The sequence below is a fragment of the Periplaneta americana genome, chromosome 4 (genome assembly GCF_040183065.1).
Source record: "Periplaneta americana isolate PAMFEO1 chromosome 4, P.americana_PAMFEO1_priV1, whole genome shotgun sequence".
Classification (NCBI taxonomy): domain Eukaryota; kingdom Metazoa; phylum Arthropoda; class Insecta; order Blattodea; family Blattidae; genus Periplaneta; species Periplaneta americana.
This window is the reverse complement of record NC_091120.1, coordinates 160,567,379-160,591,171: the sequence shown is the minus strand read 5'-3', so window position 1 is coordinate 160,591,171 and position 23,793 is coordinate 160,567,379. Positions and strand designations below refer to the sequence as shown.

The following is a 23,793-nucleotide window of genomic DNA, read 5'->3' as shown; positions in this document are numbered from 1 at the left end:
TTTCAAAAATAATATTCTCCATTTCTACCACATTGAATTTTTCAAAATATTTAAAAGTTTCGAAGACATTCCAAAAAAGAAAAAAAAGAAACAATGTACATTATAATGTACATCAGGCCTGAAGAGGTTAAAGTACTTTATTTGGCATATTAAATAGTGTTTTCTGTATCCAATTCTACTCTGAATGTTAGAGAAGGCCTTAACTTAACTTAAAGCTCTGCCTTAACTCTACCAGGTTAAATAAAACTATTATTATTATTATTATTATTATTATTATTATTATTATTATTATTACTACTACATACTCTATTCAGAGAGAACAAGATTATCGTGACTATAAGTCGTTTAATATCCATTTCATACTACAAGTCCATTTGAAGACAAGAAGGAGTGCTTTTTATTGTCTTTTAAAATGCAAATACCATTTAGATGCTACACGATGATTCCGACTTTTTTTTTTATCTTACATTTTAAACTAAAGAAACTATTCAAGGATCAAATATGATGAAGGTGAATATTTAGAGACACTTTTCAACAAAATGAGACAATTCAGAAACGATTGATTACTGTAATTGAATTTATGTATTTATTTCGCTGTCTATTTATTTATTTATTTGTCGTCTATTTTCAAATACAGGAACTATGTACATGCGAGATTATTATATTTGTACTCTTTTGTTTGCCGATGATCAAGCGATTTTCAGTAATTCAGAAGACGGTTTGCAAATAGCAACAAATAAGTTATTGAAAGTTATTAAAGATTATAATCTTAAAATATCTGTAACAAAAACTAAAGCAATGGGCTTTCTGGGGAGTAGGCATCTAAGGACCAAAATAGTAATAGAGGATAAAATAATTCAGCAAGTGAGTAGTTTCAATTATTTGGGTTGCAACGTATCGTATTGCGAAAATAGCGATGTTAACAACAAAATAAATAAATTCCAGAGAATGTGCGGTACAATAAAAAGAACTTTATCCCGGAAAACACTAAAAGATACCCAACTAAAATTCTATAAAGTAATGGTAGTCCCTGTTTTTATGTATGGCAGTGAAAACTGGGCATTGACGCGATCAGAGAGAAGAAGGATAGAGGCTGCAGAGATGAGATTTCTGAGATCATTGGCAGGTTACACTCTATTGGACCAGAAAAGAAGCACAGACATTAGGACGGAACTGGGAATTATCAACTTAAACGACAGATTAGTAAGACAAAAGAAAAACTGGAAAGAACATATTTTAAGGATAAATGAAGACAGATTCCCCCCCCCCCCCAAATATATATTAAACTACAGACCGGAAGGAAGGAGGAATTTCGGAAGATCCCGCAATAGATGGGAGGACACTTTCCAAGAAGAAGGAAGAGGTCATCAGGCCTAAACCCAGTCTACTATATACAGTCGCGAAGCTCAATATGTAGTAAAAATGCAAACATGGGTAGTTGCCCACCACTAGGATCGCTCACAGATCTCTCATCATCACAGATTATCACAGATCTCTCCTGGCAGATGACAAAATATGTTACACTTTCGTTGTCGTGTTCTTTTGGAAAAATTAGCACCTTCCTTCCATTATTGAAATATTAAATGGATAAAGTTCATTTATTATTTTAATGAAGTATATTAAATTCCACCATAAACTCGAAGATACCTGCAAGAAATAGGTTAATATTATTTTTGTTTGTGCAAAACGAACTGAAATTTACTATAATCGCTTCACTTATTGAAGAGTATAGCGATAATGAACTATGAAACCAATAAATATGAATTTAAATTTCCCTTTACAACAATAATATAATAACAATAATAATGGAAATATGAATTAATGGGAGTAACTTAAGTGTACCGGTACTTGTAGTGTAGGCTTACGTAGTTAACAACGTGGGATGAGGTTAAGCAATAATAATAATAATAATAATAACCACACCAGAATTGGAAATAAAACGTGATCAATAAATTTTATTGTAACAGACTTACTTTTTCTACGTCTCTAGTAAAGTAACAAATAAAAATAACAACAAAATTAACAGCTATAATTAAAACATATCCTTTGAAAAAAAAAGTAGGCCTAAGTTGTCTGAAAATGTACAATTATTCAAGGAATCAGCTGATACAGACGTAGAATTAGTGCAAAGCTTTTGTTTCTCAGCTGCAGGTAATAACAGAACAGGTTTATTTGAAATATCAAATCAAGTTGGAACTGCATTCCAGATTAATTTATTTTTGTTATCATTCATAAATTGTGTGTTTTCGAAATGAAGAGAGCAAAACTTTATATTATTATAAAGACATGCTTCATTCTTTGTCATAAGATCTTCCCTCCTGCTGTTTATTAACCACTTTTTGCATCTAGAAGTAAAATAAGAAATAGATGTTAGGATTTTTCTTCACGAGCATCAATGCGAAATACGCAACGACCTAGCACTCTATGGAAATGCGACTCAGTCCACTCTAAATCCAAAGTCGACCGTGGACATTCTATTATTTCTAGTTGCTAACCGCTTGGAGCACTTTATCGCGAGATTTGCAAAAAATCACCTCAAGCTTCGCGACTGTATATAGTAGACTGTGCCTAAACCTTGAAGATTATGATGATGATGGATTATTATTATTATTATTATTATTATTATATTTGCAGTTTTTTCTGTAATTTCCTCTTTGAACTACAGATACTATTCACAGACAATGGGAGATAATTGTTGTAGTTTTCTATTCAACGTCCCTATTTAGATACAAAGACTATTCAGAAATCACAAGGCAAGTGTTAACTTACAGTTTAACGTCCTTTTCCAACTTCTAAAACCATACAGAAGCGATGAAATAAACGTAACGTAGCTCTATATGGATCCTTATCAACTATGGAGACTATTCAGATTCGATGACTTGACAGCTGTTATTTAAATTTTTATTACACAACCCTGGCATGCCGCAACTACGTCACATCCTTCAACACAGCAAATCTTACGTAGTAATTCTAACTCACGACTGTAAATAAAGGACAACTCTGATAAGATCAATTAATATCCGTATGTGAAGACATTGTTGATATTCCTTTCATTATTTATTTTCTTATTTATTAATTTACTTATTTGTTTATTTACTTATTTGTTTGCTTATTAATTTGTCCATTTATTTATTTATTCATAATTCATTCATCCATGCATTCATTAATTCAAATCGATAAAATTAAAGAAACTGAAGAAATAATATAATTATGAAACGTTACTTTGCTTTTTCCTCAATCTATTAGGATTTACATCATTTTTGCAGTAAAATAGTACCTGTATAGCTCGAAAAGTGTTCAATGCGTCAGAACAAAATAGAAAACAAGCTGTCAATAAAACTTACAATTTACTGGTTTTACAGTGAGGGGAGGGGTTGGATTGAAGGGTTGCAGGGAATTAAAGTACAACCAGAGAGTCTGTGCAGTGCCATCCGTCAGCTGAAGTCCTGATTTAGATTCATGGACAGGGAAATATATTACACATTTTTTCCTCTGCATGTGTTATTGACACATTCCTGTATGAATTACGAAAAAAAAAATGCGTACTCATTTCGTTCACATGATGCGTGTAATATCTGCCGACAAAATGACGTGAGTTTTGACGGTAACCTGCAGACTAGTGAAATTTTAAAAAGTTCATTTACAAATAGACGTTCAATATGATGGTAACGGGAGATTTAAAAGCTTAAGTATAATATTTTAAATATTTATTGCTATTTAAAATGATTTATTGATCATCTAAAAAGGACTGGGATTCAAGATTAATAAACTATAAGGGCTTTAGTGTGCTGCTACTAATTTAATTTCGTAGATCAATTTTCAAAACCTCGGGACGTACAAATAGTCACAGATCACATCTTCGAAGTTCTAGAATCTTGGTACAGTCCAGGAGAGGTCTTGGTAGGCTTAAACAGATCTTATCTTTCCTTGATTATTACTTACTTACTGGCTTTTAAGGAACCCGGAGGTTCACTGCCGCCCTCACATAAGCCCGCCATCGGTCCCTATTCTGAGCAAGATTAATCCATTCTCTATCATCATATCCCACCTCCCTCAAATCAATTTTAATATTACCTTTCCATCTACGTCTCGGCCTCCCTAAAGGTCTTTTTCCCTCCGGCCTCCCAACTAACACTCTATATGCATTTCTGGATTCGCCCATACGTGCTACATGCCCTTCCCATCTCAAACGTCTGGATTTAATGTTCCTAATTATGCCAGGTGAAGAATACAATGCGTGCAGTTCTGTGTTGTGTAACTTTCTCCATTCTCCTGTAACTTCATCCCTCTTAGCCCGAAATATTTTCCTAAGCACCTTATTTTCAAACACCCTTAACCTATTTTCCTCTCTCAAAGTGAGAGTCCAAGTTTCACAACCATACAGAACAACCGGTAATATAACTGTTTTATAAATTCTAACTTTCAGATTTTTCGACAGCAGACTGGATGATAAAAGTTTCTCAACCGAATAATAACAAGTATTTCCCATATTTATTCTGTGTTTAATTTCCTCCCGAGTATCATTTATATTTGTTACTGTTGCTCCCAGATATTTGAACTTCTCCACCTCTTCAAAAGATAATTTCCAATTTTTATATTTCCATTTCGTACAATATTCACGTCACGAGACATAAGCATATATTTTGTCTTTTCGGTGATTTACTTCCAATCTATCTCTTTATTTGCTTCCAGTTATTAAAGGAGAAAAATTTGCTCCGGCGCCAGGGATCGAACCGGGTCCTTGGTTCCACGTATCAAGTGCTCTAACCATTGGGCTACGCCGAAGCTCAATCCACAGCACCGCATCGAATCCCTCTCCTCTAGTGTTTTTTCCTTTGTGGCCTGACTCCAAGTTCGACATATATGTTGACGTATATTAAGTCAGCTGCCATTATACAAGAAGCGCACTCAACTGACTGACTTGGTGGCCGGGATTCCACAGTAATATGCACTGTTGGGCGAAGAATCCACGTAAAGATCAAATATTGGTCCTATAGAATATATCTGTTATGGTAACAATGTTTCGGTCAAGTTGTTGTATGTACTACTCTAGCAAGATTTTGCGAAATTTCCGTACTGCCATCTCGTTCAAAGAAAAAAGAGCATAAACAATTTAGTTCTTGAACCGGTAGTAATATCTGGTCCGTTGACATATTCATTCATAAGCCATTAACATTTTTTTTTTTTTTTACATTGTGCTCATTACAAACAATACACCAGAACACACCGCCATGACACAACAGTGCACGATGTCTGCTAATTCCCGCCCTGTACAAGAACCAATCAGATTCACTATGGATACTGCCACCACCTCTGCAAGCTGATGGAACCGGTGCGACACCGGTGGAGCATCAGTGACGTCATCGTTGAAATTCGGAACACCGTGATGCCATCAGATTGCTCAGCGCTGAGATTCTGAATACGCCCATACCACAGTCCAGTCTATACAGTCACGAAGCTCAATATATAGTAAATATGCATCCATAGATAGTTGCTAAGCACTAGGATCGCTACTATCGCCTCATTACAGGCAATGCGAAATAATACCTGCACAGTCTGTTGTTTCTAGTACCCTCATAAACTCAAGCTTCGTGACTGTATATATTAGACTGTGCTCATACTCTCTCTCGTATTAATAAAAATATACAGAGTGATTCACGGCTAACATCCCGCGCTTCAGGAATCAGTTCTATAGGCTATTTTGAGCATAAATGTCATATGAACATGGCTCTGATTAACGACATTTAAGCTGATTGAACTTTTATGAAAGTAGCAGTGGTCCTGAACAGAACTACGAATTATTCACTTAAAATACAGGAAAATATTAATTTAAAATACTGTATTAATCATAAAATAAACGTACCTCAGTTTCGAAGCAGATTTTCAAATATCCCTCCTTCCACTTCAATGCACTTGACCCAACGGATGTGAATGGCGCTCGTAGCGTTCCGTACCTAATCACGGCCATCCCTGATAAGCGCAGCCGACAATCACTGGATCTATCTTCCCCTTCACTCCGGTACTTCATGTGACAGACCAACCCGCCTTTTAATTTACGTTCCAATGTTTATATTACGATGCAAACAACTCCAAAGCCTGATTCACAATAAGACGCTTTGATTTTTGTGAATAACTTTCAAACTAATGATAAATAATAATCGGAGTCATGTTTATATAATATTTTATGCTCAAAATGGCCTATAGAATTGATTCCTAAATCGCGGGTTGTTAGTCGTGAATCAGTCTGTATACTCCACGGAAAGAAGGCAACTTTAACTACCAACTCAGTTCACGAAACAGAATCTGTTCAATTACTGTGAAAACAATAGCGTATAATTTTGCTTAATTTATAATTTGCAATGAAACTGATGTATTGGTGGTTGTGTGATTGCAGGGGCCATCTTCACAGAGGACCAAAAGGACAGCAGCTCTGAGCTGGCCTTCAAGTACGCGGTGTACCGCATCAACAAGGACAAGGACCTGCTTCCCAACACTACGCTGGTCTACGACATCCAGTACGTTCCGCGGGACGACAGCTTCAGAACTTCTAAGAAAGGTAAGATTTGAGCTGCAAGTGTTAACGGAACGAGAGCATGGTGTGTTTTGAATGTGCTGGTAGTAACAAATTTTTATATTAATGAACCCTTAAAACAGAGGAGACCATTGAGGATGAGTTACCGACAAAGCGACTAAAAAGCAATAATGAAATACGTTATACGCAAGTGTTAACGGAACGAGAGCATGGTGTGTTTTGAATGTGCTGGTAGTAACAAATTTTTATATTAATGAACCCTTAAAACAGAGGAGACCATTGAGGATGAGTTACCGACAAAGCGACTAAAAAGCAATAATGAAATACGTTATTGCAGCATTGCAGACGAAAGCGAAATACTGATGGAAAATCTATCCCAGAGTCATTTGATCTTCAGAGTCTCAGAAGACAGACCGGGTAATGGACCCTTGTTTCTGTCCTTCATGAGATGTTAGCTAACTTAGCAGAGCGTGCCGCTTCTAAGTAATAAGGACATTCGTTATTAATAGGCCTACCTACAAATTGTATACATTAATTATAACGTGCATATAATGTGGATCAGAGTAATAAATTAATTGTTTACTTGTGTACTTATTTCTTTCTATATCCCTTTCTTTATCATTTATATTTCTTTCTTTTTTCATTTATTCCTTTCTTTCTTTCTCTGTCCCTTTAATTTCTTTCCTCCTTTGTTTCTTTAATTTATTTCTTTAATTTTCTCCTTTTCTTTATTTATTTCAAATATTTCTTTCTTTAATTTTGTTTCTCTATATTTCTTTCTTTTTTTCTTTATTAATTTCTTTAGTTTCTTTCTTTCTTCCTTTCTTTCATTTATTTTTTTTTAAATTTGTTACTTTATTTTTTCCATTTCTTTGTTTCTTCCTTTTTCGTTTCCTTCTTTGTTTCTTTTCTTCTTCTTTCCTTCGTTTCCTTCTCCGTTTCCTTTCTTCTTTGTTTCCTTCCTTCTCCGTTTCTTTCCTTCTTCGTTTCCTTCCTTCTCCGTTTCTTTCCCTCTTTCTTTCCTTCTTTGTTTCTTTCCCTCTTCGTTTCCTTTTTTGTTTCTTTCCTTCATCGTTTCCTTCCTTCTCCGTTTCTTTCCTTCTTCGTTTTCTTCTTTGTTTCTTTCCTTCTTTGTTTCTTTCCCTCCTCGTTTCCTTCCTTCTCCGTTTTCTTCTTTGTTTCTTTCCTTCTTTTTTTCTTTCCCTCTTCGTTTCCTTCTTTGTTTCTTTCCTTCTTCGTTTCCTTCCTTCTCCGTTTCTTTCCTTCTTCGTTTTCTTCTTTGTTTCTTTCCTTCTTTGTTTCTTTCCCTCTTCGTTTCCTTTTTTGTTTCATTCCTTCTTAGTTCTCTTCCTTCTCCGCTTCTTCCTTCTTCGTTTTCTTCCTTCTCCGCTTCTTTCCTTCTTCGTTTCCTTCTTTGTTTCTTTCCGTATTTGTTTCTTTCCTTCTTTGTTTTCTTCTATGTTTCTTTCCATCTTTGTTTCTTTCCCTCTTCGTTTCCTTCTTTGTTTCTTTGTTTCCTTCCTTCTCCGTTTCCTTCCTACTCCGTTTCTTTTCCTCTCTGTTTCCTTCCTTCTCCGTTTCTTTCCTTCTTTGTTTCTTTCCCTCTTCGTTTCCTTTTTTTGTTTCATTCCTTCTTAGTTTTCTTCCTTCTCCGCTTCTTTCCTTCTTCGTTTTCTTCCTTCTCCGCTTCTTTCCTTCTTCGTTTCCTTCTTTGTTTCTTTCCGTATTTGTTTCCTTCCTTCTTTGTTTTCTTCTATGTTTCTTTCCATCTTTGTTTCTTTCCCTCTTCGTTTCCTTCTTTGTTTCTTTGTTTCCTTCCTTCTCCGTTTCCTTCCTACTCCGTTTCTTTTCCTCTCTGTTTCCTTCCTTCTCCGTTTCTTTCCTTTTTGGTTTCCTTCCTTCTCCGCTTCCTTCCTTCCTTCTCCGTTTCGTTCCTTCTCCGCTTCCTTCCTTCTCCGTTTCGTTCCTTCTCCGTTTCTTTCCATCTTTCTTTCATTCTTCGTTTCTATCCTTTTTCGATTCTTTCCTTCGTTTCCTTCTTTGTTTCTTTCCTTCATTTTCCTTTCTTTCTTTGTTTCACTGTGCAGTATGAGAAAATCTTCGCTTTACCGCGTTCATAAAGACACGCGTTGTTACGGCCAAGGAAAGCGGACAGTAGAATTCTCGAAGTGAATAAAGAACGTGTGTCGTTGTGTTGGTGCGTCAGCGAATACAAAAGTTACTGCATAGCGGTGTAGCGAAGCTTTTTCACTTTATAGTTACATAAACTTAGATAAAAATATTAGATAACACACTGAGCTGCATGTTGAGAAATTACAGTAAATAAATTAAATATGTTTATTTCAATATATTATTCGGCCAAATACGTATACATCGAACGACATAGTTTTTTTTTTTCACCACTACGGTGGTCTAGTGGCTAGGGCGCGTCGCAAGACGTCCTTCAATCCATCAATGGTGTCGTACCGTTCTTGTGCAACATACTCTTGATGCAAACCCACAGCGCAATGTCACAGATTGTGAGGTCAGGGCTGCGAGGTGGCCAGCCAAGAGGAGCTGGTAAGATAGGTGACACATAGCCAATCCATCGTTGTGGAAACCTGTAACAATGCGCTGTGGAGTTTCATCAAGAGCATTGTTGCACAGGAACGGTACGGCACCATTGATGACTTGAAGGACGCGGTGCGACGCGCTTTGAAACACATTACACCAGCAATGCTGAGGCGAATATCACACCGATCCTGGCGACGCATTATTTTGTGTGAGGAGAATGACGGGGTACATACTGACCTTTTGGACACTTAGTGTAAAGTGGATGTATGTCTGCATTATGACCGAAATTACATAAATAATGTGTGTATATTTGAGGTATTTATAGGGGTAACGGGACTTTGTGCCCACCCTGTAGACCGAAGATGACCATTTCGATATATCTGTTGTTATAAAGCCAGTTCCCCTGGCGTTGCTTTAGTTCCAGAATCCCTCTTTGTAGTAAAAATGAATATACATAGTGGATTTCATAAAGATGTGACTAGATTACGGGTAGAAGTTAAAACCCTGCGATTATAAGCTTGGTATAAGGAACCGTAGCAAAATGCAAAGAGGGGGATAAAGGAAATTAGATTGCAAAGAAAAGAACAATGGAAATTAAAACAGATCAGGGCATTAACTCGGAAAGAAGCTATCCCTTTAAGCTTTATATTTGTGTACAGGCCATCGGATCTCGTCTTAGGTAGCTTTAACGTCTAGCATGGAACATTTACTATAGTACACCTTAATGCAGGGTTGTCCAACCTGGTATCACGCAACATCTAGTTCAGAAAATCTCGAAGTTTCTTTAAACCTATTTTATCCGTCCATCCGTCAATATATCAATACATTTATGTGTCTTTACATTTAATTATTCGTATATCCATTCATATATTTGTCATATGCTATCATGTTATCTCTCTATCCATCCATTCGTTCATCCATCCATCCATCCATCCATCCATTCGTCCATGTCTAAATATTTATAATATTAGAACCAACTTTATTCTTTTATTCGTATATTTACCATATTATATCATATCCTTTTCTCCATTCATCTATCCAAAAAAATTAAATTATGGTTTATTTAACGACGCTCGCAACTGCAGAGGTTATGTCATCGTGTGCCGGAATTTTGTCCAGCAGGAGTTCTTTTACATGCCAATAAATCTACTGACATGAGCCTGTCGCATTTAAGCACACTTAAATGCCATCTACCTGGGCCGGGATCAGACCCGCAACCTCGAGCAAAGGTCAGCGCTATACCGACTGCGTTACTCAGGCCGACTCATCTATCCATCTACGAGTATCTAACCTGTTCTTTTATCCACATACTATCACGTTATATCATATACTTTCATCTGTTATCCTTTTTATCATATTATAACCTATTCTTTTATCAATATATTCATCATATTATATCATGCCTTTCATCCTTTTACAAATTTTTATCATATTATAACCTATTCTCTTATCAATACATTTATCATATTATATCATATCCTTTCGTCTCTTATCGTTTTACAAATTTTTATCATATTATAACCTACTCTTTTATCAACAGTAATCTCACTAGACGTTTTGATTTATCTAGAGAAAATCAAAACTCGAGTGGGATTTAATTGACTATTACACGATTAGAAGAAAGTATATAAAGATTAGAAGTAACGAAGTACTCCAATACAATAAAATATTAATTGACTTACGAAAATACAACTGTCTTCAAATGTATTATTGTACCATCTCAACATTACAAATATTACGCTAGATGCATGCTAGATGGCAGTAGTGTCTTTATACAGACACTGTAATGATTACTATTCAATAAATCTTAATTTTAAACAATCTCTGATACGTGACTATCCGTAATATCATATAGCAGAAGTTCTTTTTATCCTCTCAGAGCAGAAGCTATAACATAACCTAACTAATATACACAAGTGTTAGAAAAGTTTTAATTAACGACGATGACATAAAAAATAAACATGAATAATTTTAAAAGGAATAATTATTGAATGTACAATTTTCAAATTTGAATGTGGTTGGTGGTTCAATTGATGTTATATTGCACGTGTGCGTAATAGAAGTGGAACTCGTTGATTTAGGCCTACATGGTATATTCAACTTATTCAGGATTTCCGAATGAATAATTTTAAAAGGAATAATTATTGAATGTACAATTTTCAAATTTGAATGTGGTTGGTGGTTCAATTGATGTTATATTGGACGTGTGCATAATAGAAGTGGAACTTGTTGATTTAGGCCTACATGGTGTATTCAACTTATTCAGGATTTCCGAATGGTGCTCTTCATTTATTTATAAATCGGATTTCAGAAGATGCATAGGTATGATCAGTGATTTTTATTAATTCTTGTTCTTGAATGCCAATGCGAGTCATATTTGAAACTGCTGTGCATCGACTGGAGTGGTTTGTAAATTTATATATATTTTTGACGTCCAGACCAGCGCAGTTTCGAATGTTGGCAAACAAAGAAACAAATGCTAGGGACGTGATAAAATTAAACAAATGCTAGGGACGCGATAAAATTGTGCGATAAGCAGCCATGATTGGTTGAAATACGTCCTTTCGTACCGTTTTATTGGTCAAAAGTAGTATGACGTAGTAAGAGTGTACTAGTCAATATATTCATCTTAATATTATATCATGCCTTTCATTTGTTATCTCTTTTACAAAGTTTTATTATATTATAACCTATTCTTTTATCAATACAGTATATCCATCATATTATACATGCCTTTCATCTGTTATCCTTTTACAAATTTTTATCATATTATAACCTATTCTTTTATCAATATATGCATCATATTATATCATGCTTTTCACTTGTTATCCTTTTACAAATTTTTATCACATTATAGCTATTCTTTTATCAATATATTCATCATATTATATCATATCCTTTCATCTGTAATCTTTTTACAAATTTTTATCACCATTCAATTTATTATTGTTATTATTATTATTATTATTATTATTATTATTATTATTATTATTATTATTACATCTTTTTCATTTTGATATGATATTTCACAACCCAGATAATTGAAATTTTGCACTTGTTCGAGGCATTGGTTATTGTGTATTATCTTACTTCTGACTGGGTCTTGTCCTAAAAATGCCATTACTTTTGATTTTTGTGCTGAAATTTCCATCCCAAAAGAAGAAATTTTAGAACAATTAGAAGTAGAGTCAGTAGAAGAAAAAAATCAGCATATACAAATTCAATTGGCTAGATCATGTAAGAAGAATGGAAAATTCAAGAATCCCAAAACTTATGTTGCAGTAGAAACCTAGAGGACATCGTCGACCAGGAAGACCTTTAAGAAGACTGCTAGATGGGGCCGAAACAGGTCTACAGAGGCCTAATTAGTGAAGGATGATGATGATGATTATTATTATTATTATACTTTACAGATTCAATGGTATTATAACATGGCGATGATATGAGTATGATATCTATGGTTGCATCGCAAGCCGTCCAAATTTCTTATGAATGCCATATCGATGCAAGATGAAGAGCCGCCGAGTGTGGCAGGCGCCATTGTCGATGCGAGCCCCTAACCAAACGTGTCACACATGAACTTTTTTTAGTAGGTTATTTTACGACGCTTTATCAACAGCTCAGGTTATTTAGTGTCTGAATGAGATGAAGGTGATAATGCCGGTGAAATGAGTCCGGAGTCCAGCACCGAAAGTTACCCAGCATTTGCTCATATTGGGTTGAGGGAAAACCCCGGAAAAAACCTCAACCAGGTAACTTGCCCCGACCGGGAATCGAATCCGGGCCACCTGGTTTCCCGGCCAGACGCGCTAGCCGTTACTCCACAGGTGTGGACCACATGAACTCCAGGAAGACTGCGCTCTCGCTTCTGAAATTGCCGGAGATAACGATGGGCATGTTGTGGTAATACAAGGAGATCTAAAGCAATACAAGGAGAACAAGGGAAATACAAAGAATTGTTATGAGTTCACGATCTTATTTCGCATGTCACGTGACAGGATAACGATTAATAGATGATGGCATGTAAACTATACCCTCAAAGAAAGAGTTGTTGTTCCTTAATGCAGCATTCTAATCAAGTTTCCACATATTTACAGGCAGTATAGACGGCCAATTTCGATACAGAACTACGTCTTTACCCTCACTAGGTATGGGGAGGCTAACTTGGAAATTGATCGTCACATAAAAATGCAACCCCCTTTCGTCGTTACTGCTTGTAGTCTCGTTGTTCTTTATACAGGGTGATTCACGAAAATTTACCGTCCTTTACGGAGCTTATTTCCGAAGACATTCTGAGCAAAAAATGTCATATAAACATGGGTCCTATTCTCAATATTTACAGAGTTACGTTTCGTTATTGGAACGCATTGCTGTGAACGCGTGATCTTGGTCAGCATGCAGTCAGCAGCCAGCGCGAGCGCTACGGAAATCAAAGATAGCCGTATGCAGTTACGTAGAGCGACGAGTCCCGTTCACAAGCGTGCGGCCAAGTGTACTCAAGCGGACGGCGACATTTTTTAAAATTTGTTGTAAACTCTCCAAGATTGTAAATTAGGATGGAAAATTAACTGCAAATAATTAAGTCGGTGGAAGTGGTGTGATTTGTAATAATTGTTGTGATAAGTGCATAAGAATAATGCAATTTTCTAGTTAAAAATAGAAAAAGATGTCTGTATGAAGCAACTAAGGAGTTCACAGCACATTTTTAGCTTCATAATACTTACTAATTAAAGAAATGATACTTCTGAATGTTTCATTCTCTATTTGTATTATTCTTTTACCTTCAAACTAAAGAAAAAACATATTTTACAAACAACTTTAAATTAGTGTAACTCTGACAATATTGAGAATAGGAACTATGTTTATATGACATTTTTTGCTCAAAATGACTTCTGAAATAAGCTGCTTGATGGTAAATCCTCGTGAATTACCCTGTATATTACCTTCGTTCTCTTTGAATCCCCTTTCGGATCATGAAGTTTTCATGACCTCTGCAGTAGCGTGAGGTGGTATGGTCGGTATCACATTCCGACCATCTTTAACCCCCGTGAAAGACTCAGTACTCAATTCCATAGAAGGCTGAGTGTCCCCCAGGGCCGTTCTGGAAATTTTGGAAATGAGAAAATTCCTGCCACCACCTTGGATTAAACGCGGGACCTTGCAGTCCGTAGCCAGTTCTCTATTAAGCTTTTACAAACATACTTTCATAATGATTTCAAGTAAGTTATTAAAACACAATTTTTGCAACAACGGGTGCTTGTGAAGATTTCCACAAGACAGCGTTGCTGCAGCCCGGCGCGAAATCAGCTGAGGAGCACACAAAACAAGTGACAGTGGCGGCGCGCTGGGAGCAGGGCGCTATATATCTCACGACTACATAAATCAAAGTTGTGCGGGTTGCTTACGTAACCGGCTCAAGTCGTCCACTTTGCAAGTAACTTGCTGGTCAACTACTGTACAAGTTCCTAGTACTTTGCCCAAGTACTGGGCTCAGATTCACGAACATCGTGAAACTTCTCTACTGCCTAATCTCACCTAGAAAGTCCATCGTTCAAAGATCTGGATATAAAACATGTTAATCCATTGTGATTTACAGAGACCACTTTGAGAAGGTGACATGATAATGAAGTAATGACGAACTTAAGAGATGAAGTCAGAATGCTACTAGCAAACAGAAACCAAAACAGACTTTTCCCCATATAAACTACAGAATTTTCCTGGAACTGAACCTCAATCCTTTTCCTTTGAAATATGAACTGATGTAATGAAAGCAGTTCCATTTTAAGAAGCACGCAAGAAGCAGAGAAAAGTAGACACAGAGGAAGGAAGGCACAGAGCAGAAGAGAGACAGAGGAAGGAAGAGACGGAGGAAGGAAGAAAGACAAAAAAAGAGAAATACTGAAAGTTAGAAAGGGAGGAAGTTAGATACGGAGGAAAGTAGAAATATAGGAAGGTATAAATATAAGAAAGTAGAAACATAAGAAAGTAAAAACATAGAAAAGTAGAAACAGAGAGTGATAAATACAGAGGAATGTAGAGACAGAAGAAAAATTAAAGTAGAAAGTAGAAACAGAACATTAGAGACACATAATGGTAGAAACAGAGGTAGGTAGAAATACAAGAAGGTGTAAATATAAGAAGGTAGAAACGTAAGAAGGTAAAAACATAGAAAAGTAGAAACAGAGGGTGGTAAATACAGAGGAATGTAGAGACAGAAGAAAAATTAAGGTATAAAGTAGAAACAGGACATTAGAGACACATGATGGTAGAAACAGAGGTAGGTAGAAATACAAGAAGATGTAAATATAAGAAGTTAGAAACGTAAGAAGGTAAAAACATAGAAAAGTAGAAACAGAGAGTGGTAAATACAGAGGAATGTAGAGACAGAAGAAAAATTAAAGTAGAAAGTAGAAACAGGACATTAGAGACACATGATGGTAGAAACAAAGGTAGGTAGAAATACAAGAAGGTGTAAATATAAGTAGGTAGAAACTTAAGAAGGTAAAAACATAGAAAAGTAGATACAGAGAGTGATAAATACAGAGGAATGTAAAGACAGAAGAAAAATTAAAGTAGAAACAGGACATTAGAGACACATGATTGTAGAAACATAGGTAGGTAGAAATACAAGAAGGGTAATTATAAGAAGGTAGAAACGTAAGAAGGTAAAAACATAGAAAAGTAGAAACAGAGAGTGGTAAATACAGAGGAATGTAGAGACAGAAGAAAAATTAAAGTATAAAGTAGAAACAGGACATTATAGACACATCATGGTAGATACAAAGGTAGGTAGAAATACAAGAAGGTGTAAATATAAGTAGGTAGAAATGTAAGAAGGTAAAAACATAGAAAAGTAGAAACAGAGAGTGATAAATACAGAGAAATGTAGAGACAGAAGAAAAATTAAAGTAGAAAGTAGAAACAGAACATTAGAGACACATGATGGTAGAAACAGAGGTAGGTAGAAATAGAGCATGGTACATACACAGGAATGTAGAAGCATAGGGATGTAGATAAGAGAAAGATATACACAAAGGAAAAGAGAAACGAAATAAATTAGAGACAGAGGAAGATACAAAATGACGAGAGTACAAATACAGAAAGGTAGAAGTAGACGAGAGAAAATTTGAAGAAAGTAGTAGGAAGCAGAGGGAGAAGGAAATCGTACCAGAATTAAACCAAACAGTTGAATAGAAAAGTAAAATCTGGCGATAAAAAATGAAATGGTGGAAATATGGAAAAATAAAAAATGGATCAATGGGAAGGTGAGTGAGTGAAAAAATGAAATAAATGGCATTAAGATTGGGAAAAATAAAAAAGAACTCAAAGGAATGGAAGGACCGAAAGAAATAAAGTCTGAATTAATAATGAAAGGATTGAAAGAATGGAACGCAAGTGTAACCAAATTAGAAAGAAGAATGAAATAAATGATAGAGTAGAGAAGTAGATAAAATAAATAGAAGAATAGTAGAAAGAAGAAATGTATCAAAAGTTAAGAAAGGAATATAAGAAAAAACATAAAAAGTGATAAAACAAAATTACGAAGATAAGAAAAAGATCACAATTATAGGAAATGACAAATGAGATATGTAAACATGAAGAGAAATGTATGACTGGATAGCTACATACAAAAATTGATAGAACGGCTATATACAAAAGTAAGAGAAGAAGTAAAGGCTGTTATAGAAAAATTTGAAGAAAAACTTAGGTACAAAGAAGGAAAGAGAGAAAAAAGAAGAAAACAGAAAAATGAAAGTAAATATATTTTATAATTGTACTATTTTTACTTTCTAAAAATAATAGGAAGTATTATTTCCTTCATTACTTCAAGTTAGGTGAATTCCCGCTCCATTTGATCATGTAAAAACAAAATTTTTCCCAGAGTATGAAGATTCTTTAAGACGGAAACTCCCAGATCTTGAAGATGTAACATGTACTACGGAAGTGACGTAATCCGAACTTCCTGTGAGGTCACCGAGCCGAGAATTTGAATCTGGTACGAGAAGTTGGTGTGCGTGTGTAGGCTGTTAATGATTGATGAAGGGGTAACCATTTCCGAAACTTGAGAACCCCTTTCTCCAGAACCTTGTACAACTTTAGCTACCTATGGAGTGGAGTGTTAACATTTGATCCTCTGTCCACTGAAAGACTCACAACACAAGTAGAACGTAAGAACAGAAGCCTAAGCTCCAACTAAAAATTTGTCACGAAGGTGAGATAGATTTTCTTATTATAATTTTCACTGGTTTCATCACAATTCAAGTCTCTTATGTTGCGAATAATACAGAGTGTTCCAAATTGATGTATTCACTCTATGAAATACTACTTCACAGAAAGAAATGAGATAGAAATACGATTTTTGCGGTTTATGATTCATGACAAGAAAATTTAATATAATCAGTTACTTTTTGAATTCAATTATAAAACTTTAAAATCTCGACGATTAATAAATAGTCAAATTTTACTCCATAAGACTGTTAACGGTATATTGAATAACTGCGATTTTCTTAAATTCCTGGAATTCAAAGTAAAAAAAAACAGAATTACGTCATAGGCAACCTTTTGTTATTCCCATTCCTAGAATTGTTTTCTTCAAGAACACTCCATTGTTTGTTATGTCTAATACTTACAACTCTCTGTATTTAAACTGTGATTCTCAATTAGATTTCAGTTTATCAGTCAAAAATTTTCATACAATATTAAAAAGAATTATTGTATTTCCTTAGATATTTAAATTATGAAGAAGTGTATTATAATATTTTTACTCTAGTTTTTAAATAATTTTGTATCATTATATTGACATTTGGCACTATATTAACTGCAATATTATATTCTAGCATCTACTACCGTTATGTATTTTCTTTCTTTCGTTTGTGTTGTTTGTTTTGTTTTTTTCTTATTATGTATTTTGTGTATGTATCTGTGTAAGCCACCTGTAATTGGAAGCCTGCTTCTGTTGGTGGTGGATTTAAATAAAAGAAATAAACAAATTAAAATTAAATAAGGCAGTGGAAAGCATGGAAACAAGTTCATCTGTTTATAAACAAACATGGCGGCGCAATTATCGTTCGATGAACTAAATGAATACTGAAATGTGATTGGAAAGTGGAGAATGTTGTTGAGGTTGGAAAGTTGAATTTGGAGCACCAACACCAACCACAACTATCACAAAAATCCGAGACAAGTTTGAAGTCGGCGGAGATGTGTTCAAAGAGCGGTGCGGAAGAAAGAGAAGTTCCACCAATAACGGGAGTGTTGATACAGTCATGCAGGCTTTTGCACAATCCCGAAAGAAGTCAATGAGGCAATGTTCTCGTGATATTGGCATCAGTAAATCCAGTATTCATCGAATTTTACGAGCTCAAAAATGGAAGCCTTACATTCCGATACTTGTTCACGCACTAAATGAGGACGACCCAGAGATGGGTAGGACGAAGAGGAAGTGCTGCAGAGTTCCCGCCTCGATCTCCGGATTTAACTCCTCCAGACTTCTACCTATGGGGAGCTCTGAAGGACACAGTGTACGCCACAAAACCACAAACACTGGAGGAATTGAGAGTTCAGATTGAACATGGCTGTAATGATATTCCATTAGCAGCAATCCAGTTGGTATGTCGCTCTGTTGTACGTCGTTGTTGGGAGTGTACTGTGTCGGAAGGGGGCCATTTTGAAAATGTACGGGCTTAAGGATTACAAAACTACAAAAATCGTATTTCTGTCTCAACTCGTTGCTGAGAAATAGTGCTTCAAAATGTGTATACATCAATTTGGGACACTCTGTATTGAGGAATAAGTAAATGACAAATGAAATTGTAATATTCCTATTTATTTCTTGTTGTTCATTTGTAATTAATTTTTAAAAATATACACTGGCGTTCATGAGCACCTGACCCCTACTAATAGATAATGATGGATAATATGTTCGTGAACTGTGGCTTCATTATTTATTACTTGTATGAATAGAAGGCACAGACGAGTCAGTGTTGCCAACAGTATGTAAAATAAATACGCTAAAGCAAATTTAAAGATAAAAAAACGCTGTTGTTAATACTTTAACTACATTTTGATGGTCTGGGATGGATATTAAATGGTAGGTGGTGTCACTAACTTCCGGGAACGATAGTCAACGTCCAGTTCTCATTAGTGGGTAAAGACTAAATCTGTTTGGGGAACCTTCTCTAAACATTTGTTATTAATAATGATTTTTTTATTGAATTCTGTCCTAAAAATGTCTTTGTTTTGGATTTCTTTCTCTATATTTCCATCCCACAACCCTTCCATATATTCTGTAATGCAAATACCTTTCTCTGTTAAGTGTCCTCCGAATTAGCAGTGATCACTTAATCTTCCACAAAAGGTAGGATATTGAGTTTTGTAGAATTCGAAGGGAATGAATGCCTTGTGAATACATTTGATTCCATGTGGAAATCCATTCATGTAGATATTAAATAGGGTTGGTGATAAAACCTTTCGAATGTCCATTCAATGGCTCACCCACGCGTAATAAATGCTTTCATAATCGAACGAACATTTATCTTAACAATAGGGTCTTCCGGATTTTCCATATCTAGTCACCTCTGAATTTTAAAATATTTCCCAATAAAATGTATAAATAATTCTGCATATAATGATTAATTTCCCATAACCATAGGGTCTGTGTGAAATATGGGGCTTCTCATTTCATATATCACTTTATGTTGTGCAGGAAACAAAATTAACATAAAACTGTTAGGGTTGATTTTCAGTTTATTGTCATTTTATGCTTCCGATTCGAAATAAATAATTTGTCCCAAAAGTTAGTTAGGGGGAATGATAAAAATATATATTTTCTACAATTTTTAAAATAGAGACAAATAATGCATAGTGGAAACTCGGCTAATTCTGCAGTACGGGTAATTCCATAGTAGTGCATATATGATTTTACTGCGGCTTTACAATAGCTTGAACATAAGTTTTGAGAGGCTGTCAACAGGAGGCATGTCCTCTGCAGTACTATAGAAAAAAATCAAGGATATTGGTCGACACGTCTGTCGCCAATATAGTGAAACATCGAAAGTTGGCTGTTTTTCGTGCTTTGCTACATAGCTGTGAAGAAAGTGAGCAATGTTACATATAAATTGTTCCTTTTGTGTTACTTTCATAATGTATTTCATATTATTTACTACTGCGGAATTAGCCAGCCCTATTTCGGATTTATCCGCACTGTTGCGGAATTACCCGAGTTCTTTTTCAACTGTAATGTATGTACAACTAAGTATATTCGCATTTTAATAGGTCTCTTTATCTCATTTAGCAATGAAAGATTTCGTCCATGTCTATATACCTTGATAATTTTTTTTCAATAAACATTTTGATAAAAATATGAGAGATTTACTTCTTAATATTGTGGAATTAGCCGAGTCTGCCCTACATTTCATCGCCTTCCTATAAGTACTCTTGCATATAAATTTCATTATGGCCAGATTAATAGTTCTTGACATTCATAAAAAAAATGGTGTATTTTTAAAACCGATCTCATCTTACAATATTTAAGTTCCACGCACGACTGTATTTTTAAATCTCTGATACATTCATTCATAGTGTTCTGCCCAAGGGCAAGTATTTCACTGCAAACCCAGCATTCTCCAATTTTTTCTATTTTCTGCCTTCCTCTTTGTCTCCTCATATGATCCATATATCTTAATGTCGTCTATCATCTGATATCTTCTTCTGCCCCGAACTCTTCTCCCGTTCAGCATTCCTTCTAGTGCATCCTTCAGAAGGCAATTTCTTCTCAACCAGTGGCCCAGCCAATTCCTTTCTGTCTTTCTGATCAGTTTCAGCATCATTCTATCTTCACCCACTCTTTCCAACACAACTTCGTTTTTTATTCTCTCTGTCCATTTTACACACTCTATCCTTCTCCATATCCACATTTCAAATGATTCTAGTCGCTTCTCTTCGCCTTCTTGACGTCTAATGTAGTAACACATTCTTAAGAAAGTGGAAAAACTCGATGTGTCGAGATATTTCCATGACGACTGTCTTATTGATATAGTGACACATTGTAAAGGAAGGAGAAAAAAATGCGATATGTTGAGATGTTTCCATGGCTACAAGACGACGCAGCTTTTTGTCTAGTTTCACTAATCGGCTCCATTACTGTCCGCGACGCTGGTGCTCGTTAGCGCCGGACAAGCGTCGTTACGGGTCCGACGCCTCACCCCAGTCTTCAATTAAAAGACGCCAGTTCTGTCCAGGCGCGACACCTGCTCCACACACCCTCGTCACCTTGTGACGGCCATCTGAGATTGATCTAAGATCTAGCAGCGCCTAATTCTGCGTTTGGTTGAAACTGTACAGGGTGTAAACAATATGAACTGCCAAAAGTATTTAGGCAGTACATATCGATTTGCTCAACAAAATATCTAATGAAATTTAATTACTTTTGAAATTCTCTCCATTTATAGGTGTAAATTTAATATCCTGGATACTTAATACTTTTCTAACCATATCAGATATAGTCTAAGATGGAAGAACAGTTGGATGAAGAGCAGTGTGACTTCAGGAAGGGAAAACGAGAGGCAATTAGACAGCTACGAACAATCGGCGAAAGATACCTAGAGAAGAATAAAGAAGTGTATGTGGTATTTGTTGTTGCTGTTCAGTCATGGTCCATGATTCACACCCACAAACCACTATGGGTTTAATTATTGTTTTTAGATGGGAAAGAAAAATTCTGAGAAAGATTTATGGTCCTGTCAAAGAACAAAATAATTGGAGAATCCGTAGTAACTTGGAAATAGAATAAGAGTATATAAGGAACCTAATATAGTAACTTCGATAAAAATAAGAAGACTTGAATGGGTAGGTCACTTAATTAGAATGGAGAACGAAAGAATGGCGAAGATGATCTTCACTGGAACTCTGGAGGGAAAGAGAGATAGGGGTCGTCCCAGATTGAGATGGTTAGACTGTATTGAGGAAGATTTGAGGAAAGTGGGAATAAGGAGATGGAGGAAGAGGGCAGAGGACAGAAGTGATTGGGCTGTTGTTTTAAAGGAGGCTTTAGCTAAACTATAAGAGCTGTATGCCAGAAGAAGAAGAATATGTGGTATTTGTGGTCCTAGAAAAGGCGTTTGACAGAGTGGATTGGAGTAAACTGATGGGGATACTGAAGAAAATTGGCGTGGATTGGAAAGAGAGGAGGCTGTTCAGTAACCTTTATATGACACAACGAGTCAGTCAGAATAGGAGGAGAAATGTCAGAAGGAAGTGAAATAGGGAGAGGAGTACGACAAAGATGCCCTCTATCACCTACCCTGTTAAACATTACTTAGAGAATTTAGTGAAGAACTGTTTTCAGAACATGGTAGGAGTGATAATAGGAGGAAGAAGAATAAAGTGTATAAGATTTGCTGATGATATTGCGTTGTTATCAGAAGAGGAGATGATACTAAGGGATATGCTACTAGAGATAAATGACAGCTGTGAGCAGTATGGAATGAAGATGAATGCAAATAAGACGAAGAGCATGGTCATAGGAAGAAAATTAAGGAAGATAAACTTGAGAATTCTAAATGAGGCAGTAGAACAAGTGTACAGCTTCAAATACTTGGGATGAACTATAAGCAGTAACATGAGCTGCTGCCATATTTATTTTTCTTTTATCGGATACCATTCTCTGACACCTTGTAAATGTAGGTTAAAAGGAAGTACATCTGTGGCCGGGAGGGAAAAGGTCTTTTTAAGTCAATTTTTTGTGAAAATGAGATTTTTATATATTCTGAAAGCGGAAACAATTCTCTACAATCTGGTAAAACGGCTAAAGTCAAATAAGACTCCTGACTGGATTTATAGAGCGTTACCAAATGTCCTAAGTACTTTTTTGAATCGAGCACACACAGAATAAAGGACTTAAATATATTTAATACTTTATTCCTTACAAACCATCACATGTTTACTTTCCATGCTTCCCTATTAAAAAAGTGTAACTTGTATTTTAGCCATTTTATCACATACTGATGCCCTTTCCTTTTAAAACTTTAAGTACCAGGGTAAACAGTCCTATAATTGTTTAAGATCCATTTTGCATTCCTAATAATTTACATTTCTCATTTATTTTGACATGAAAAAGGTCTTATGTTTAATAGTCCCTTCTACTCAGTTTGGCTTCTAGTCTTAAAAGGGCTTAAGTGCGGCTATTTTTGGAAATAATCAAGAAAATTGTTAAATGAGCAACATTATCTATTGTAGAAGAAATATAAACAAATAATTTCCAGGAAAAACATCTTAATTAAAAAAAAAACTCTATAATTGACACCAATTTCAATCTTTCTACTGCTTTCCTGAAAAGTATAAAATTTTTACTTAAGACCTTTTTCCTTCCGGCCACAGACATAATATTGTATTCATCACTTTACCAGTAAGTACTTAATCCGAGTATAGATCTTTCACCCAAACATTGAATTTCCTTAAACTCTCTGTAAATATTTTACATACCCTTATATAATGTAGATACTTACCAGAGTGCATCAATACAATTAATTCCGTAATTGCTATAAAACCCCAACGTATCTCTACCGAGGCATATAAATCGTTCTTCCAGCAGAGCCTCAAAGTACAAGGCAAGTTTGCAGAGGTTGAAAGTTATGACTCTCCATCATTAGCTGGAAATTGGCGCTCGTCCTTGCGGAAGACGTCACGGCCCTCAAGAGCTCTGTCATATT

The 23,793-nt window shown here is 35.5% G+C and overlaps 1 protein-coding gene across 3 annotated transcripts in view; it reads left to right on the top strand.

Moving 5' to 3' along the window:
• The first annotated feature begins 6,399 nt into the window (after positions 1-6,399).
• The window catches only part of LOC138698374 (glutamate receptor ionotropic, kainate 2), a 546,735-nt gene continuing 529,341 nt past the window's right edge, over positions 6,400-23,793 (top strand). For all 3 annotated transcript variants that reach the window (XM_069824247.1, XM_069824245.1, XM_069824246.1), the window contains exon 1: positions 6,400-6,556. The gene's annotated coding sequence lies outside the window, so the exon portion shown is untranslated. The remainder of the gene's footprint in view (positions 6,557-23,793) is intronic.